Source organism: Bubalus kerabau, chromosome 1 (assembly GCF_029407905.1).
Source record: "Bubalus kerabau isolate K-KA32 ecotype Philippines breed swamp buffalo chromosome 1, PCC_UOA_SB_1v2, whole genome shotgun sequence".
NCBI lineage: Eukaryota > Metazoa > Chordata > Mammalia > Artiodactyla > Bovidae > Bubalus > Bubalus kerabau.
Window position 1 is genome coordinate 221,366,034 of NC_073624.1, and position 18,073 is coordinate 221,384,106.

The 18,073-nt window shown below is 36.6% G+C and overlaps 1 protein-coding gene across 7 annotated transcripts in view; it reads left to right on the plus strand.

The window, feature by feature from the left end:
* The window catches only part of LOC129633985 (protocadherin gamma-C3), a 149,621-nt gene that overhangs the window by 79,197 nt on the left and 52,351 nt on the right, over window positions 1-18,073 (plus strand). Inside the window, exon 1 of one of the 7 annotated variants that reach the window (XM_055555991.1) lies at window positions 982-1,374. The exons of the other annotated variants lie outside the window; for them this stretch is intronic. The gene's annotated coding sequence lies outside the window, so the exon portion shown is untranslated. Of the gene's footprint in view, window positions 1-981; window positions 1,375-18,073 lie in introns of those variants that run through there. 7 annotated transcript variants of the gene reach the window in all.

Sequence of the window (18,073 nt, forward strand, 5' to 3'; positions counted from 1 at the left end):
GTCAGACATGACTGAGCGACTTCACTTTTCACTTTCATGCATTGGAGAAGGATATCGCAGCCCACTCCAGTGTTCTTGCCTGGAGAATCCCAAGGACAGGGGAACCTAGTGGGCTGCTGTCTATGGGGTCGCACAGAGTCGGACACGACTGAAGTGACTTAGCAGTCCCAGCAGCAGCCTATTAAACATCTTACATTTTATCCCTAGGCGGAGCAGAGCAAATACACAGTACAGAAAATATCATGACCTTTGAGGGAATCTGTTCACAGACTGGGCAACAGCGGTGGCCTCACTATGAAATGTGTGTGATTGCTGGGTGTGCAAGGAGATGCCTCTATTGATGAAGAGTAGCAAGTAGAAGTACTGGCTAAATATACATGCCTTAAATAATACTAGACATGCAATAACTCTCCTGTCTGAGGAGACGCACCAGTGAGACAAGTGGTCCTTCAAAACAGGATGGCTCTGGACATGCTAACAGCAGCACAAGGTGGGACCTGTGCTCTCATTCAAACTCAGTGTTGTGTATATGCCCGGTGACTCCCACAGTATTTCCTCTGCTATGAAAGCTTTAGACCAGGACAACACTACCATTGATTCCTTCTCCATCGACCTGGTAAACACTTGGGTCTAGAATTTGCCCCTATCCTGGTGAATGACTATTTTTGGCATACTAGGTATCTCACTCTTGATAGTCTTTAGCTTCAGTATTGCGTTTGTGGTATGTGGTTGCAGTGCACTTCTGCATACCTGGCCCCAGGGATATCCTGGAAGAGAGGGTGGACCAAGTTGTAAGGGTCATGCCCAGTATGTAGGGGCGGAGTATACGATCAGGGCACTCAGGACGGCTGTTTTCTTGCTCAGTCCATCTGCTGTTTTACCAGTCCCGGCATCGCTTACCCCCTACTCACGTGTATCCACTTCCTCTTATCAGTAACTAAGTGCTTGCCCCCAGAAGCTGGTTTCCCTGGTAAATGATAAGCCAACCTGACGTCATTTCCGCCTATAAATGGTAGCCTCCATTTTCCATGAGTAGCGAAGTTGTTCGGAGAAGGCAATGGCACCCCAATCCAGTACACTTGCCTGAAAAATCCCATGGACGGAGAAGTCTGGTAGGCTGCAGTCCATGGGGTCGCTAACAGTCGGACACGACTGAAGTGACTTAGCAGCAGCAGCAGCAGCGAAGTTGTTGCCAAGTCCTGACTGCTGTGTGCTGTTCACAGTGGGATGTTGCTCCACGACCTTCTGACTTCTAAAATTCCCTGTCCGACAAATTATTGATGTCTCTGTCATGGTCTCTGGGCTTACTTCACTTTAGCAGCTGGACAACTACAGAGCTAATAGGCCTGCGGGCTGCAGCCTAACACGGTAAAGGTAAACTTAATTAGTTTCTTAAGTATCCTTTCAGCGTTTCTTTATACAAATACGGGTGAAATGTGGATACGTGTTTTTATTTCCCCACTTTTCTTACAAAAGAGATAACATACTGTACACTGTTTTGTATCTTGCCTTCTTCACTCCTCAAAATGTATCCTTGAAAAATATTTTCATATTAATACATTAAAAAGTTTTTTTTTAAACACTTGCTTAGTGTTCCATTGTGCTGTTAATCAGTCTCCTGGTTAATAAATTGATACATGGATTGTTCCAGTCTTCAAACATTACAAACACTGAGTTGAATAGCCTTGTACCTACATTATTTTGTATGTATACAGTAAATTTGTGGGATAACTTTTCAGAAGTGGAATTGCTGTGTCAAAGGAAAAAAATAGGCTTGTAATTTTGATAGGTACCTTCACAGCAAGTGTTTTTAAACTTTTTATTTAGAAATAATTTCAAATTTACCAAAGGGTTGCAAGAATTGTACAAAGAATTGTATACGATTTCCCTACTTACTGGTTTTAAATGTTTATTTTTTTGGCTTTGTTGTAGGATGTGGTCTTTGTTGTAGGATGTGGGAGCTTTAATCTTCGGTTGGGGTGTGCGGGATCTCTAGCTGTGGCATGCAGGATCTAGTTCCCTGACCAGGGATAGAACCTGGGCCTCCTGCATTGGTAGAGTGGTCTTAGCCCTGGACCATTAGGCAAGCCCCTACCCACCTGTTAATACTTTGTCTTTTGCTACATCTCCTTTATCATTTCTCTCTTTATCATTCATATGTGTGTGTACACATGTGTGTATACCTATTCATGTCTGTACATGTTACTATTTTTATGAATCATTTGAGAATAACTTGTAGGTATGTCTCATTATTTCTGAGCACTTCATTATGTATTTTCTAACAAGGACATTCTTTAGATAACTGAATATCAATAATGAAAATCAGGACGGTTAACATTGATACCATATGATTGTCTGTACTTTGTATATTCAAATTTTACCCATCAGATCAGATCAGATCAGTCGCTCAGTCGTGTCCGACTCTTTGCGACCCCATGAATCGCAGCACGCCAGGCCTCCCTGTCCATTACCAACTCCCGTACTTTACAGTAATTCTTTCAAGTCCAGGCACACACATTGCATTTAGTTGTCATGTCTTAGTTTACCTTAATCTGAAACAGTTCTTCAGCCTTGCTTTGTCTTGCGCTGATATTTTAAAAAAACTGTAAGTCATGGATTCATAGAATGCCCTTAATTTTGGTTTGTTTTATGCTTCCTTGTGATTATATGTAAAGTAGGCCTTTTTGGGTAGTGTGTTAGTTATCCATTGGTAACAAATTAGCTCAAGACTTAGACTTAACAAACATTTATTATTGTAAACATTTTGTGACCAGGAGTCTGCTGCTGCTGCTGTTAAGTTGCTTCAGTCATGTCCGACTCCTAGCGACCCCATGGACTGCAGCCTACCGGGCCCTTCCGTCCATGGGATTTTCCAGGCAAGAGTACTGGAGTGGGTTGCCATTGCCTTCTCCGGACCAGGAGTCTGAGTTTGGTTTAATTCCTCAGAGGTTGCTGGAATGAGGGCCTCAGCTTCTTTCTGGCTGTTAGCTTGAGTCCTGCCTTGGTTTCTTGTCGTGTGCACCTCTTGCGTGGATGTTTGTGTGTGTGTGTGCTCAGTTGTGTCCGACTCTTTGCGACCTGCCAGGCTTTCCTCTCCATGGAATTTTCCAGGCAAGAATACTGGATTGGGTTGCTGTTTCCTCCTCCAGGAATTTGGCTTCTATCAGTCAAAGTATTGTGCTCAAAGTTACTTGTAATATGCTTATGTTATTCATTTGAAATAAAATTAAGTGTATTTGTTTCTATTGCATGCAATTTTAGTTTTTCCACACTCTAAAATTGATGAGTGCTGATTAGTATTTTTGAATATGTAAAGCATTTACACAATTAAAGTCAAAACTATTTGTTTTAAGTTATACTCAGTAAATTGTCACTCCTCTTTTATCTCTTCTGCCTCATTCGTAAGTCACTGTGTCTTTTTGCAAAAAAAGAAAAAAAATCACATATATTTATATTTTCTTGTTTTTTTTCTTACACAAAAAGTAACAGGCTATGCAGTCATTCCTGGCTTTTTACAGTTACAGTATACATACATTTCACTTACCACAGTTGAAATAATACCATTCTCCTAAAAACAGTTCAAACTTTGGTCTCCATAGTATATTAACTGAGTAACTGCATAAAGTACAAATTTTGCTGTTGACCCTTTCGTCCGCAAATTACTTTGCAAATAATAAATGTGCACCATGATCAGTGACCAGTCACGTGGCTTCGTCCAGTCAGGTAGTGACTGGTCATTGTGCACCTGTCATTTAGCTCATGCACAAATAGCAGAGCATATAGTTGTGTTGGCGTCTTGTCTCCCAGTGATAAAACCACATGACATTGTACAAAAACGTATGGAGGGAACTGACGGACAAAAATGAAAGTGCAGCCAAGAAACAAAAGTGTTAAGAGTCTCAGTAAAATTTGAATTGAACATAGAGTTACAGAATAAATGGTGACTACAGGAATGTTGACACTGTTGCCTTTAAGAGTCTCCAGAAGTGCAGAAAGGAAGTTAGTGAAGGTGAACATAATGACACAAGTGAGGAAAGTGGCTGTGATGAAAAAATGAAGATGCTCCAGGAAAAATATGACACCAGCAAAATGTTCACATTACAGGAACTCTCAGAGATATACTTTTGACTTTGAAAGCTCGGAGGATACATATAACATTGGAAGTTGATCCAAACATTAAAAGGTGTATGACAGTTGGCCAAGGCATAGAAAAGATGCTTGCTCTATAAGTTATAGGATGAGAAGAAGCCAAACCATCTTCAAACTCTTCTTGATAAGTTTTTGTTCTTTGGCTGTGTTGGGTCTTCGTTGCTCTGCGTGGACTTTCTCTTGTTGCGGTAGCTTCTCTTGTTGTGGAGCACAGGCTCTAGGGCACTTGGGCTTCAGGAGTTGTGGCGAATAGGCTTAGTTGCCCCAGGGCATGTGGAATCTTCCCAGACCAGGGATAGAACCTATGTCGCCTGCGTTGGCAGATGGATTCTTTACTACTGGACCACCAGAGAAGTCGGATAAGATTTTTATTAAGAAATAAAGCCCTTTAATTCTCAGTGGTCCTAGTGTTTTAGATTATGATGTGGTAATTAAATATTGCTGTTTAATGGCCCTACAAGGGATTCTTTAATGTTTTCATTTTAAAAATTGTAAAGGTCATGGAATAATCATATTTCCCCACATTGTTTTTTAAGGTCACTTTACACAGTTTCAGCTTACATGGTCATTTTTACAGTCCTGCACTGCCTTGCAGAGTGAGAGCTGATTGTATGTACTCTTTTGAACTTTGCTTTAAAATTTCTTTAAAGTCAATTTCATTGCAGTATTATATATATGTATGTGTGTGTGTGTGTGTGTGTGTGTGTATAATGTACCTTTTACAATTATACCACCAAGGTGGATTTTGACAGATAGTTACACCTGTGTGACCACTGCTATAATCAAAATATAGAACATTTCTATAACATTAGAAAGTTCCTTCATGCTCCTTCAAAATCAGATCCTCACATCCCCGGCTCCAGGCCAATACTGATCTGCTTCCTGTCACTGCAATCCAGAATTTTATCTAAATGGAATCCTACAACTTGTACTCATTTGTATCTGCCTTCTTTTGCTCAACATATTTTTGGAATTCATTCATATTGTTGCATGTACCAGTAGCTTGTTCGTTTTTATTGCTGAGCAGTATTGTGTTGTGTAGGCTTCCCTGATGGCTCAGTGGTAAAGAATCTCCCTGCCAATGTAGGAGATGTGGGTTTGATCCCTGGATGGGAAAGATCACCTGGAGAAAGGGATGGCACCCACTTCCGTATTCTTGCCTGGAAAATTCCATGGACAGAGGAGCATGATGAGCTAGCATCTGGGAGGTCGCAGAGTCAGACACGACTGAGCATGCACACATATGCACGTTGTATTATGTAAATATCACAATTTGTGTATCCACTCACCTGTTGATGGACATTTGGGTGGTTCTCTGGTGGTGTTCTGGATTAAGGTTATATGAACATTTATTGTACAAGTCTTTTTGTATGTGGCACAGAGGTCTTCCCAGGTGGCACAGAGGTAAAGAATCTGCCTGCCAGTGTAGAAGACACAAGAAACACAGGTTTGATCCTTGGATCAGGAAGATCCCCTGGAATAGGAAATGGCAACCCATTCCAGTGTTCTTGCCTGGAAAATTCCATGGACAGAAGAGCCTGACAGGCTACAGTCCGTGGGGTTGCAAAGAGTCAGACATGGCTAAGCATAGCACAGCAACCTCTTTTCGTAGGCATTTTTTTGTAAAAAAAAAAAAATATATATATATATATGTGTGTGTGCGCGTGTGTGTTATTTCTTGGATAAATAACTAAAAGCATGATTGCTGGGTCATATAATACAGAAGGTTTATATTTAGCTTTAGAAGTTTAGAAACTGGCTTTCAAAGCAGTGATATCACTTTACATTCACATCAGAAGTGTAAGAGAGTTCCACATGCTTCATATCGTCACCGATGCTTCCTATTGCCAGACTTTTAAATTTTAGCCACTGTAGTGGGTGTGTAGTACTCTATCATTGTGACTTTGTTTTCCTGTTGAATAAAGATAGTGAACATATTTTCATGTGTTTATTAGCTATTTTTCCTTTTTTAAAAGATTAGTTAATTTTTGGTTGTGCTGGGTCTTTGTTGCTGTGCCCGCGCTTTCTCTCCTTGCAGAGAGTGGACGCTACTCCAGCTGCAGTGTGGGCTTCTCCTTGCAGTGGATTCTCTGTTTGCAGAGCACGGGCTCTTGGTCTCACAGGCTTCAGTAGTTGCAGCATGTGGGCTCTGTGGTTGCGGCTTGCTGGCTCTAGGTTGAGGGGGCTTCAGTAGTTGCAGGGGCTCATCAGTCGTGGCTCGCAGACCCTAGAGCATGCGGGCTTCAGTCGTTGAGACTCATGGGCCCTAGAGCTTGGGCTCAGTAGTTGTGGCACACGGGCTTAGTTGCTGCACGGTATGTAGAATCCTCCCAGAACAGGGATCGAACCCATGTCTCCTGCATTAGCAGGTGGACTCCCACCCACTGTGCCACCAGGGAAGTCCCTTTATTAGCTATTTGCATGTTTTCTTCTTGAAGACTGTTCGGATCTTTTGTTCATCACTATCTGAGTTGTCTTCTTAAAATTGACTTATGAAAGTTTTCAAAAATATATTCTGTATCTGAGTTTTTTAGCACATGTTTTGTGGCTATTGTGATTTGTCTTAAAGGCTGACTTTTCATTTTCTTAGTATCTTTTGAAGAGTCAAAGTTGTAATTTTGATAAAACCCAGTTTATCAATTTCTTTCTTTTATAATTGTATTACTTATGTTCTGTTTAAGAAGTCTTTGGCTCTTGAAAGTTCTTATTATTTTCTCCTGTATTTTCCTTCAGAAATTTTATAGTTTTATCATTTATAGTTTGGTCTACAATTCATTTCATGTTTATGCTTGTATATGGTGTGAAGTAAGAGTAAAGTTTCATATTTTTCCCAAGGGATAGTGAGTTGTCCCTTTGAAAACTTTTGCTGAGAACACTGTCAGTTCCCCATTAAATAATCTTGGCACCTTCCTTAAAAATCATTTGACCATAGATTTCTGGAATCTCTTGTTCTAATGTATATATATTTGTAGCATTGTAATAAAGCCTTGAAATCAGGTAGTATTCTCCAATTTTGTTTTCCTTTTCAAAATTGTTTTTGCTATTCTAGATATTTTAATTTTATATAATAAATTTTGTTATCATCCTGTCACTTTAAAAAAAAAGCTTCTGGATTTTGATTAGGGTTTCATTGAATCTATAGCTTCAATTTGGGAAAAAGTAGCTATTAAATTTTTCAATCCATGAACATAAAATGTCTCTTAAGAATTCTTTCGTATTTCTAAGCAGTATTTTGTGTTTTTCAGTGTGCAGATCATCTTATGTTCTGTTTTTTTTTAATTGAATTATAGATGATTTATAATGTTGTGCCAGTCTCTGCTGTACAGGAAAGTGGCTGTTATACACACATATGCATTCTTTTTTATACTCTTTTGGGATAAACCATAATGGAAATTGGATATAGTTTCCTGTACTACACAGTAGGACCTTGTTTATCTATTTTAAATGTAATAGTTTGCACCTACCAATCGCAAACTCCTAATCCATCCCTCTCCCTCCTCCCATCCCCCTTGGCAACCACAAGTCTGATCTCTACGTCTGTGAGTCTGTTTCTGTTTTGTAGATAGGTTCATTTGTGCCATATTTTAGGTTCCACATAGAAGTGATATCATATGATATCATCCTTCTGACTTACTTCACTTAGTATGCTAATCTCTAGTTGCATTCATGTTGCTGAAAATGATATTATTTCTTTTTATGGCTGAGTAGTATTCCATTGTATATATTTACCACATCTTTATCCATTCATCTATCAGTACATATTTAGGTTATTTCCATGTTTTGGCTGTTGTGAATAGTGCTGCTACGAATATAAGGATACATGTGTCATTTTGAATGGTGGTATTTCCCTGGTGGCTCAGATGCTGAAGATTCTGCCTGTAATGTGGAAGATCTGGGTTTGATCCCTGGGTTGGAAAGATCTCGTGAAGAAAGAAACGGCAATCCACTTCAGTATTCTTGCCTGGAGAATTCCATGGATAAAGGAGCCTGGTGGGCTGTAGTCCATGGCGGTCACAAAATGTCCAACACGACTGTGCAACTTTCACTTTGTCTGGATATATGCTGATGGGTGGGATTGCTGGATCATATGGTAATTCTATTTTTAGTTCTCTGAGAAACATCAATACTGTTTTCCATAGTGGCTGCACCAAGTTACATTCCTACCAACAGTATAGGAGGGTTCCCTTTTCTCCTCACCCTCTCCAGCATGTATTATTTGTAGACTTTTAAATGATGGCCATTCCGACCGGTGTGATGTGTGGTACCTTATTTGTAGTTTTGATTTGCATTTCTCTAATAATTAGTCACATTGAGCATCTTTTCATGTGCCTACTGACCATCTGTATATCTTCTTTGAAGAAATGTCTATTTTTTTTGATTGGGGTTTCTGTTTTTTGTTGTTAAGTTGTATGAACTGTTTGTACATTTTAGCAATTAAGCGCTTGTCAACTGCATCATTTGCAAGTATCTTCTCCCATTCCATAGGTTGTCTTTTTTTTTTTTTTTATGGTTTCCCTTCTATGCAAGCGCTTGTAAGTTTGATTAAGTCCCATTTGTTTATTGTTGTTTTGGAAGACAGACCTAAAAAAACATTGGTATGATTTATGTCAGAGAATGTTTGCCTATGCTCTTTTCTAATTTTATGGTGTCATGTCTTATGTTTAAGTCTTTAAGTCATTTTAAGTTTATTTTTGTGCATGATGTGAGGGCGTGTCCTAACTTCATTGATTTTACATGCAGTTTTCCAACTTTCCCAGCACCACTTGCTAAAAAGACTGTCTTTTTTCCTGTTTTATATTCTTGCCTCCTTTGTTGAAAACTATACATTTTTATGTTTATTTCTGGTCTCTCTATTCTGTTCCACATGTCTGTTTTTGTACCAGTACCACATTCTTTTGATTACTGTAACTTTGTAGTATGGTCTGAAGTTGAGGAGGGTTATGCCTCCTGCTTTGTTTTTTCCTCAGATCTGCTTTGGCAGTTCTGGGTCTTTTATGGTTCTGTTTAGGTTTGGGATTATTTTTTCTAGTTCTGTGGAAAATGTCATGGATAAGTTGATAGGGGTCACATTAAATCGGTAGACTGATTTGGGGAGTATTGCCATTTTAACAATATTAATTCTTCCAATCTAAGAGAATGGGTTGTCTTTCCATTTCTTTGAATCCTTTTTAATTTCCTTTATTAATGTTTTATAGTTCTCAGTGTTCAAGTCTTTTGCCTCCTTGGTCACATTTATTCCTAGGTTTTATTTTTATTATTCTAAAAAGTTTTTTTTTACATTCCCTATCCAGTATTTCATCATTAGTGTAAAGAAATGCAACTGATTTCTGAATGTCAGTCATCATCTTATGTTTTGATGAATTCATTGCTATGCATTTAATGCATTTAATGTTTTCTGCTATTCTAGATGGCATTTTAAAATTTCATTTTCTAATTGATAATTGCTGTATATAGAATTACAATTAATTTTTGTATATTGACCTTTTGTCCTGAGTGCTCAATAAGTGGCCTAATTAGATCTACAATTTTTTTGGTAAATTCTTTAGGTTTCTCTACATATACAAATATGTTTTCTGCAAATAAAGACAAAGCGAGGATGTCGACTTGCACTTGTTCTATTGCATTGATTAATACTTTGAGGGCAAAATTAAATATAAATGGTTGGAGTGGAAATCCTTGTTTTGGTTCTGATCTTTTCTGAGGAAAAGCGTTTACTCTTTCCTCATTAAGACTCCATGAACTTAGATTGAGGAAGTTCCCTCTATTTCTAGTTTGTTGAGAGTTTATCATTGAGTGTTAAATTTTTGTCAAATTTTTTCATCTGTTGAACTGATCGTATAACTTTTCTATTTAACTCTGTTTAATACTGATTTTGAATGGTTAATATTATTGTTTTAAAATGTTTAATCATATATTAATTGAATGCATTAATATTAATAAAATATAATATAAATATATTAATCACATATTGATTTTGAATGTTTAATCAACTTTGCATTTTTAGAATATACTCAACTTGGTCATCATAGTCTAGTCTTTTCTTTATTGCTGGACTCAATATAGTAATACTATGTATATTTTTTCATGAATGTTTATGAAATATACTGATCTGTAGTTTACTCATAATTTCTTTGTCTGATTTTTTTAGGGTAACAACTTTTGGTTTCATTGATTTTTTTTTATTCTCTACATGTCCATTTCATTAATTTCTACTCATCTTTATTATTTCCTATTTTTTTTTAATTTAACTGCTTAAGGTTGTAGCTAGGATCATTGGCTTTTCTTTTTTTAAAAATATAAGTATTTAAATAAATTTTCTCTGATCTTTAGCTGCAGCCTACTGATTTTGGATTTGACATTTCCATTATAGTTCAGTTCATAATATTTTATAATACATCCTGCAATTTCTTATTTGACCCATGATTTATTTAAAAGTGTGTGGTTTAATTTCCAAGTATTTTGCTGCTGCTAAGTCACTTTAGTTGTGTCCAACTCTGTGTGACACCATGGACTTGCAGCCTACCAGGCTCCTCTGTCCATGGGATTTTCCAGGCAAGAGTACTGGAGAGGGTTCCCATTGCTTTCGCCATCCACGTATTTTAGGATTGCCCAAATAACTTTTCATCATCAGTTTACTCTATCTTGATTGATCTTCCTTGAACACGTGAAAACTGTGTGTATTCTGCTGTTAAGTTATCTGGGTCAAATTGGTTGATTGTGTCGTTCAGGCCTTCTGTATCTTTACTGATTTTTGTGTACTCTATCACTGACAGAGGAGACGTGAAATCTCTAACTAAAAATGTAGATTTCTCTTTCTCTGTTCAAGTATATCAGTTTTGATTCATTTGTTGTTTCATCTATTAAGCTGTATTATTTGGTACATATACTTTTCTTAACATTTTATTTATATATTGGACATGCAGCATGTGGGATCTTAGTTCCCCAACCAGGGATTGAATCCATTCCACCTCCATTGGAAGCTCAGAGTCTTAACCACTGGACCACCAGGGAAGTCCCAAGTACATGTACTTTTAAAAGCTTTTATTTAAAAATCATTATAGACGCACAGGAAGTTGCAAAGACAGTACAGAGAGGTCCCAAGTATTCATCACCCAGCTTCTTCTAATAGTATGTTTCTTTTTAGTTTATCAAAGCCAGGAAATTAACATTGCTATAATCTACATACCTTATTCAAATTTCAGCAATTTTTACATGTACTCATTTGTGTATGTATATGTATAGTTCTATGCAAATTTATCATCTCCATGCATTTATGTAACTACCACCACAATCAAATACGGAATTATTCCATCACTGCAAAGAACTGCCTCATATTGCCCTAACCCCCAGTGACAACTAATCAGTTTACCATTCCTATAATTTTATCATTCTATATATACCATTATATAAATGTTAGCATATACTATGTAACATTTTGAGATTAACTTTTTTTTTTTTACTCAACATAATGCTCTTAAGCTCTTTCAATGTTGTTGCAGGTATCAGTGTTTCTTTTTAATGCTGAGTAGTATCCCAATGGGATAAACCACAGTTAACTTTGCCTCTTGGAAGACATCTAGGTTGTTTCCAGTTGGGGGTTATTACAAATAAAGCTGCTATGAACATTGTGTACAAGCTTTTGTGATACGTTATATTTCTGTAGCATATATGCCCAGAAGTGCAATTGCTGTATCAGATGGTAAGCCTATGTTTAGTTTCCAGAGGATTTTGCCATTAGAGTCCCAACAGCAATTTATGAGAGATCCAGTTTTCCCCATATTTTTTACCAGCATTTGATATTGTCACTGTTTTTCTATTTTATCTGTTTTAGTAAGTGTATGATATTTCTTGGTTTTAATTTCTGTATTGGCTAATAATATTTAATCTTTTCCTATGCTTATTTGCCATCAATTTAGTGAGAAGCCTGTTTTTGTGTTTTGCCAATTTTCTATTTGGATATTTTTATTACTGTTGAATTTTGAGAATTATTTTTATATTCTAGATGTGAACTTTTGTCAGATACATGATTTGGAAATATTGTCTTCCAGCCTATAGCTTATTTTTTCATCATCTTCCTAGGCTCTTCCTAAAGCAAAAGTTTGAAATTTCAATGATGTGCAATTTATCTTATGGATCATGCTTTTGGTGTCATATCTAAGAACTGTTCACATACCCTAAGTCCTGAAGATTTTTTTCTCCTATGTTTTCCTCTAACATAGGCATTTAGGTATTTATGCAAGAAATGAAAAACATATTTTGTCTTTTAGATTGAAAATTGATTCTTTTCTTTTTTTGGTCAAGCTATGTGGTTTCTGGGATCTTAGTTCCCCAAACAGGGATGGAACCCATACCCCCTTCAGTGGAAGCATGGAATCCTAACCCCTGGACCACCAGGGAATTCCTGAGAGTCACTTTTTTTAACTATGAATGACCATTGGTCTCAGTACCATTTGTTGAAAAAACTACCTTCCTACATTGAATCTCTTGCGCCTTTGTCAAAAATCACTTGACCTTGGGACTTTCCTGGGATCCAGTGCTTTCACCACTGTGGCCCAGGTTCGATCCCTGGTCAGGAACTAAGATCTCACAAGCCTCAGAGCCAAAACAAAACAAACCACTTGGCCGAACAAAGTTGAAGGGAGGGGTATGCTGGGATTTAAGAAAGATGTCTTTTATTCCTCAGGAAATGGAAGTATGAAAGAGTTGGTAGGAACCATGTTAAGACCACAGAGGAGGCAGGCAGCCTTAGTGTGAAGTTACACCATGAAGAATACCACTGTATGTTAAATAGAGGAAGGAAAGAAATCGGTCTTTGTGACATATTTATGCTGCTGGATCAAACTAATCATGACACCTACTTACTCCTGGACTTGAGTTATGTAAGCCAATAAATCTTTATGGCTTAAAAAAAAAATTGGCCTTACTTTTGTAGGTCTGTTTCTCAGTTCTCTATTTCGTTTTATTGAACTGTGTGTCTTGATTACTGCGACTATTTTGTAAGTCTTAAAGTGGGTTAGATTAATTCTTCCAACTTCTTTTTCAAGATTGTTTTAGCTATTCTAGGGCCTATGCCTTTACATATAATTTTGGGATATGCTTGTTTATATTACAAAAAACATTTGCTTGTATTTTGATAGTCACAACTTAAAGTGGGGGGAACTGACATCTTTACTGAGTCTTCCAGTCCATAAATACTGTGTGTCTTTCTCTCCATTTGTTTACTCTGATTTCTTTCATCAGTGTTTAAAAAGTTTCAGCCTACAAGTTCTGTGCATATTCTGTTAGTTATTCCTAAGAATTTTACTTTTTGAGTAGTTGTTAATGTGTCAGGTTTTTAATTTCAGTTCCACGTGTTCAATGACAGTATATAGAAATAGAATACATTTTTATATGTTGATCTTGTATCCTACAGTCTTGCTGAAGTCACTTTCTGGTTCTAGGAGTTTTCTTGTAGATTCCTTGGAATTTTCCTATGTAGACAATCATATTATCTGCAAGAAGCACAGTATTACTTCTTTGTTTCAATCTGTATGTCTTTTCTTTCTTTTTCTAGCCTACTGCACTGTCTATCTAGAACTTCTAGTATGTTAAAAAATAATGACAGACATCTTTGTCTTACCGGGGGGAATTTAGCCTTTTAAGTATAGTATTTGTTTTAGGTTTGTGTGGTTGCTCTTTATTACTCTAGGAAGAGCTCCCCTATTCCTTACTTTCTGGGGGTGTTTTTTCCCATAAACGGGTATTAAATTTTGTCACATGCTTTTTCTGCATCAGTGTGTATGATCATGTGGTTTTTCTTCTTTGGCCTATTGATAAAGTGAATTATATTAACTCAAATATTGACTCAGCCTTGCATCCCTGAAATAAACTCCACTTGGTCATAAAGTGTAATTATTTTGGCATATTGCTGAATTCTATTTGCTAATAATTTTTAAAGAGTTTTTGTACCTATATTCATGAGGAGTATTGTTTTGTAGTTTTCTCTTTTCGTGCTTTCTTTGTTTGCTTTTGATATCAGGGTAATAGTTACTTCATTAAAGGAAATGGAGAGTGTTTTCTGTTTTCTCAGAGACTGGGCAGAATTCATGTCCATTCTTCTTTAAAAATTTGGTAGAATTTTAGGGTGGGTTACTTAAAGTGACTCAGACTTCATGCAAATGAGAGAAAAGTTTTCATTGAAATACTTGGATTTCAGGGTCTGGATGGTTAGGAAATTAGGGAAAATCATATGCAGACCCCATAGCATGCTCAAGTATGCCTGCTTTGAGCAGAGATTTGGTTTGTGTGTGTGTATGTGTGTGTGGCTAAGAGGAAAACAGAGAAGTCAGACAGTATGCCCATTAAACTATTGTATCTATTGTATATTGATTATATGGCTTTCCTCATACTTGGAGAGAAACTTCTAAGACCTGTTTTTCCCCAAATTCTAGTTATCATTCTTGTCCATAAGTGTCATTTCTGATGTCAATGACTTCAAAAGGTCATTTATTTTATCTGAATGAAAATAGTGGCATTAAGATTGTGGAAATTATGTAAAACCTGAAATAGTGTCTAATAGCAGCTGAGGATTGTAAAGCACCTTGACGTTATTACTCATACGAGCCAAACCTCTTATTTTCTGTTTAGCTGTGCATATTTAAAGGGTTGAAAATCATTTCTTTGACTACATTTTTTCACATAACTTTAGCATTTTCTAGATAATAACCATGACTGGATATTTCAGTTGAATAAAAGCAGTTGTAATCTGCCTTTTGTTTTTTAAGATCACTGGAAACTTGAATTTGATAAAAAATTTTATAATTTTGTGCTACTTGAAGTTTCTAAAATTATATTGTATGAAACATGTATTGTGTAAATATTTGATGCTGGTTTCATGAAATGATGCTTCTGAAATCAAAGCTTTTCTTACAACATGAAGTTGCAGAAACCTCAGTGTGTATACTCAGATATATAAATGGTTGCCTCCATAGATTGTCTACTTTTTAAAACTGGAAGTACAGAATTTTCTTCTGGAGCCTATTATACAGAGTGAAGTAAGCCAGAAAGAAAAACACCAATACAGTATACTAATGCATATATATGGAATTTAGAAAGATGGTAACAATAACCCTGTATACAAGACAGCAAAAGAGACACTGATGTATAGAACAGTCTTTTGGACTCTGTGGGAGAGGGAGAGGGTGGGATGATTTGGGAGAATGGCATTGAAACATGTATAATATCATATATGAAACGAGTCGCCAGTCCAGGTTTGATGCACGATACTGGATGCTTGGGGTTGGTACACGGGGACGACCCAGACGGATGGTATGGGGAGGGAGGAGGGAGGACGGTTCAGGATGGGGTTCACGTGTATACCTGTGGCGGATTCATGTTGATATATGGCAAAACCAATACAATATTGTAAAGTTAAAAAATAAAAAAAAATTAAAAAATAAAATTAGAAAAAAAAAAAACAAAAAAAAAACTGTGTGTTCCTCAGAGTTGTAGCTGGAGAAAGTATGCTGTTGGAGAATCAGTTAGTGTGGGACAAGTTGATTAAAGAGCGTCGATACTGCAACATGACTTTGTGCCAAGACAGAGCAATTTCGTTGCATTCCTCCAAGTGGGGTCAGAGCTCTACTTCTTGTTTAATTAGACTCCAAAACAAGGTCTAAAAATTGAATGCAGTTAGAGATTGCCCCCAAATCTAGTACATACTGTATTATACCACTTATACGTTGATTGCCTTTTCTCAATTGCTTCAAACATAACACTGTCACTTGAGCTTGAATCAGACTTGAATGAATTAATTACTGTTGAAAAAAGATGCCCTGTGGAATTAGCTCTTTTTGATTAAAGCCTCATTTGACTTAAGTGGTGAAAGCTCATTTATTTTTGTTTCAAATGCTACCTATAGTTGTTATCAGCACTTGTATTCTGCAGCTTGCTTTCCTAGGATTGGGAATTTGGGACTTGACGTGTAGTAAATCAGTAAGTGTACATTTTGCTTATTGGTATGCTGTGATCCAAGGGAATCTGAAATGTCTTACCAAAATAAAGCTTACATTTTTTCTTACACTGGATAAAATTTTTAAAAAAATTTGGTAGAATTCTCCAGACAACCATCTGGGCCTAGAGATTTCTTTTGGGGGATTTTAAGCTCTGAATTCAGTTTCTCTACTAGCTATAGAACTATTTAGATAATCCAGCATGCTATGATTTATGGGGTCGCAAAGAGTTGGACACAACTGAGTGACTGAACTGAACTGATATTATACTGGGTAGCTTGTGGCATCTTTTAGTTTTGAGTAATTGGTCCATCTCATCCAGATTGTCAAGTTTATGTGTAAACAGTTGTTCGTAATATCCCCTTATTTTCTTTCTAATGTCTGTGAGGTCTGTAGTGATACCCATTGTTTTGTTGTGGATATTGGTCTTGCTAGAGTTTGTCAGTTTTGTTTAGCAATTTTATTGATTTTCAAAGAACCAGCTTTTTGTGCCATCGGTTTTCTCGATTTTTCTATTTTCAGTTCTATTGATTTATATTTTTCTTTTAAAACAGTTCTATTGAGATATAATTTACATATCACAAGCTTCACTCACTTTGAGGGTGACAAGTTAGACCAGTTTTAGTACTTTGTACTGCTGTACAACCATCTGCACTATCCAGTTTAAGAACATTTCCTTTGTGTCTGTTGGCAGGGAATTCTCACTCCCACACTGCACGCACCATGTGGCATGTGGGATCTTAGTTCCTCAACCAGGGATTGAACCTGTGCTCCCTGCAGTAGAAGTGCAGAGTCTTGACTGCTGGACTGACAAAAGAAGTCTCAAAATGTCTCAAAAGAAGTCCCAAAATATGTAGTTTTTTGTGTGTTGGCTTTTTTCACTTGACATAATATTTTTGAGGTCCATCCATATTGTAGTATGTATCAACACTTTATTCCTTTTATTGTGAATAGTATTTCATTGTATGGATATACCACATTCTGTTCATCCATTTATCCATTGATGGATATTTGAGTTGATTCCAGTTTGGGGCTATTGTGAAAAATGTTACTGTGAACATTTGCTACAAAGCTTTGTATAAATACATGTTTTAATTTATCTTGGATACATACCTTGGAGTTCAATTTGATTGATTTTTGCTATTGAATTTAGTATTTTTCACTTTGTTTGCTTTGTGTTTATTTAGCTCTTTTTCTCATTTCTTGACCTGAGATCATAGGTTATTGATTTGAGAATTTTTATCTTTATTTAGTGCTGTATATTTCCCTCTCAGGAATGCTTTAGTTGCACCCTATAAATTTTGATATGTTGTATTTTCATTTTCATTCAGTTGGTAAATTTTTAAATTTTCTTTGAGACTTACTCTTTAACCCATGGATTATTCAGAACTGTGTTTTACATCCAAATGTCTGATTTTCTTATTGACTTTCTGTTACTGAATTTTAGTTTAATTCCAGGGTGTTCAAAGCATATATTATGAGTGATTTCAAATCTTTTTAAATTGTTGAGCTTTGTTTTCAGGTCCTGGATATGATCAGAATGTTCCATGGGTTCTTGAATAGAATATGTATTCTGTTTTAGGGTGGAATGTTCTGTTAGTGTCGATTAGACTCTGTTAGTTGATGGTGTTATTCACTTTTTCAATATCTTAGTTAGTAATTCTAATAATTATTGAAAAAGAATTTTATCAATTGTTTACCTATATGTTCTTGTTCGCAGTTCCATCAGTTGTCAAATTGTTGAAGTCTCTACATATATTTTGGTGAATTTGTCTATTTTACCTTTCAGTTACGAGTTTCTGCTTCATGTGTTTTGAAGTTCTTTGGTTTGGTACATACACGTTTAGGATGGCTGTGTCTTCTTGGTGGACTGACCCTCTTATTATGTAATGTCCATCTTTGTCCCTTTTAATTTTCTCTGGGTAAATAGACAT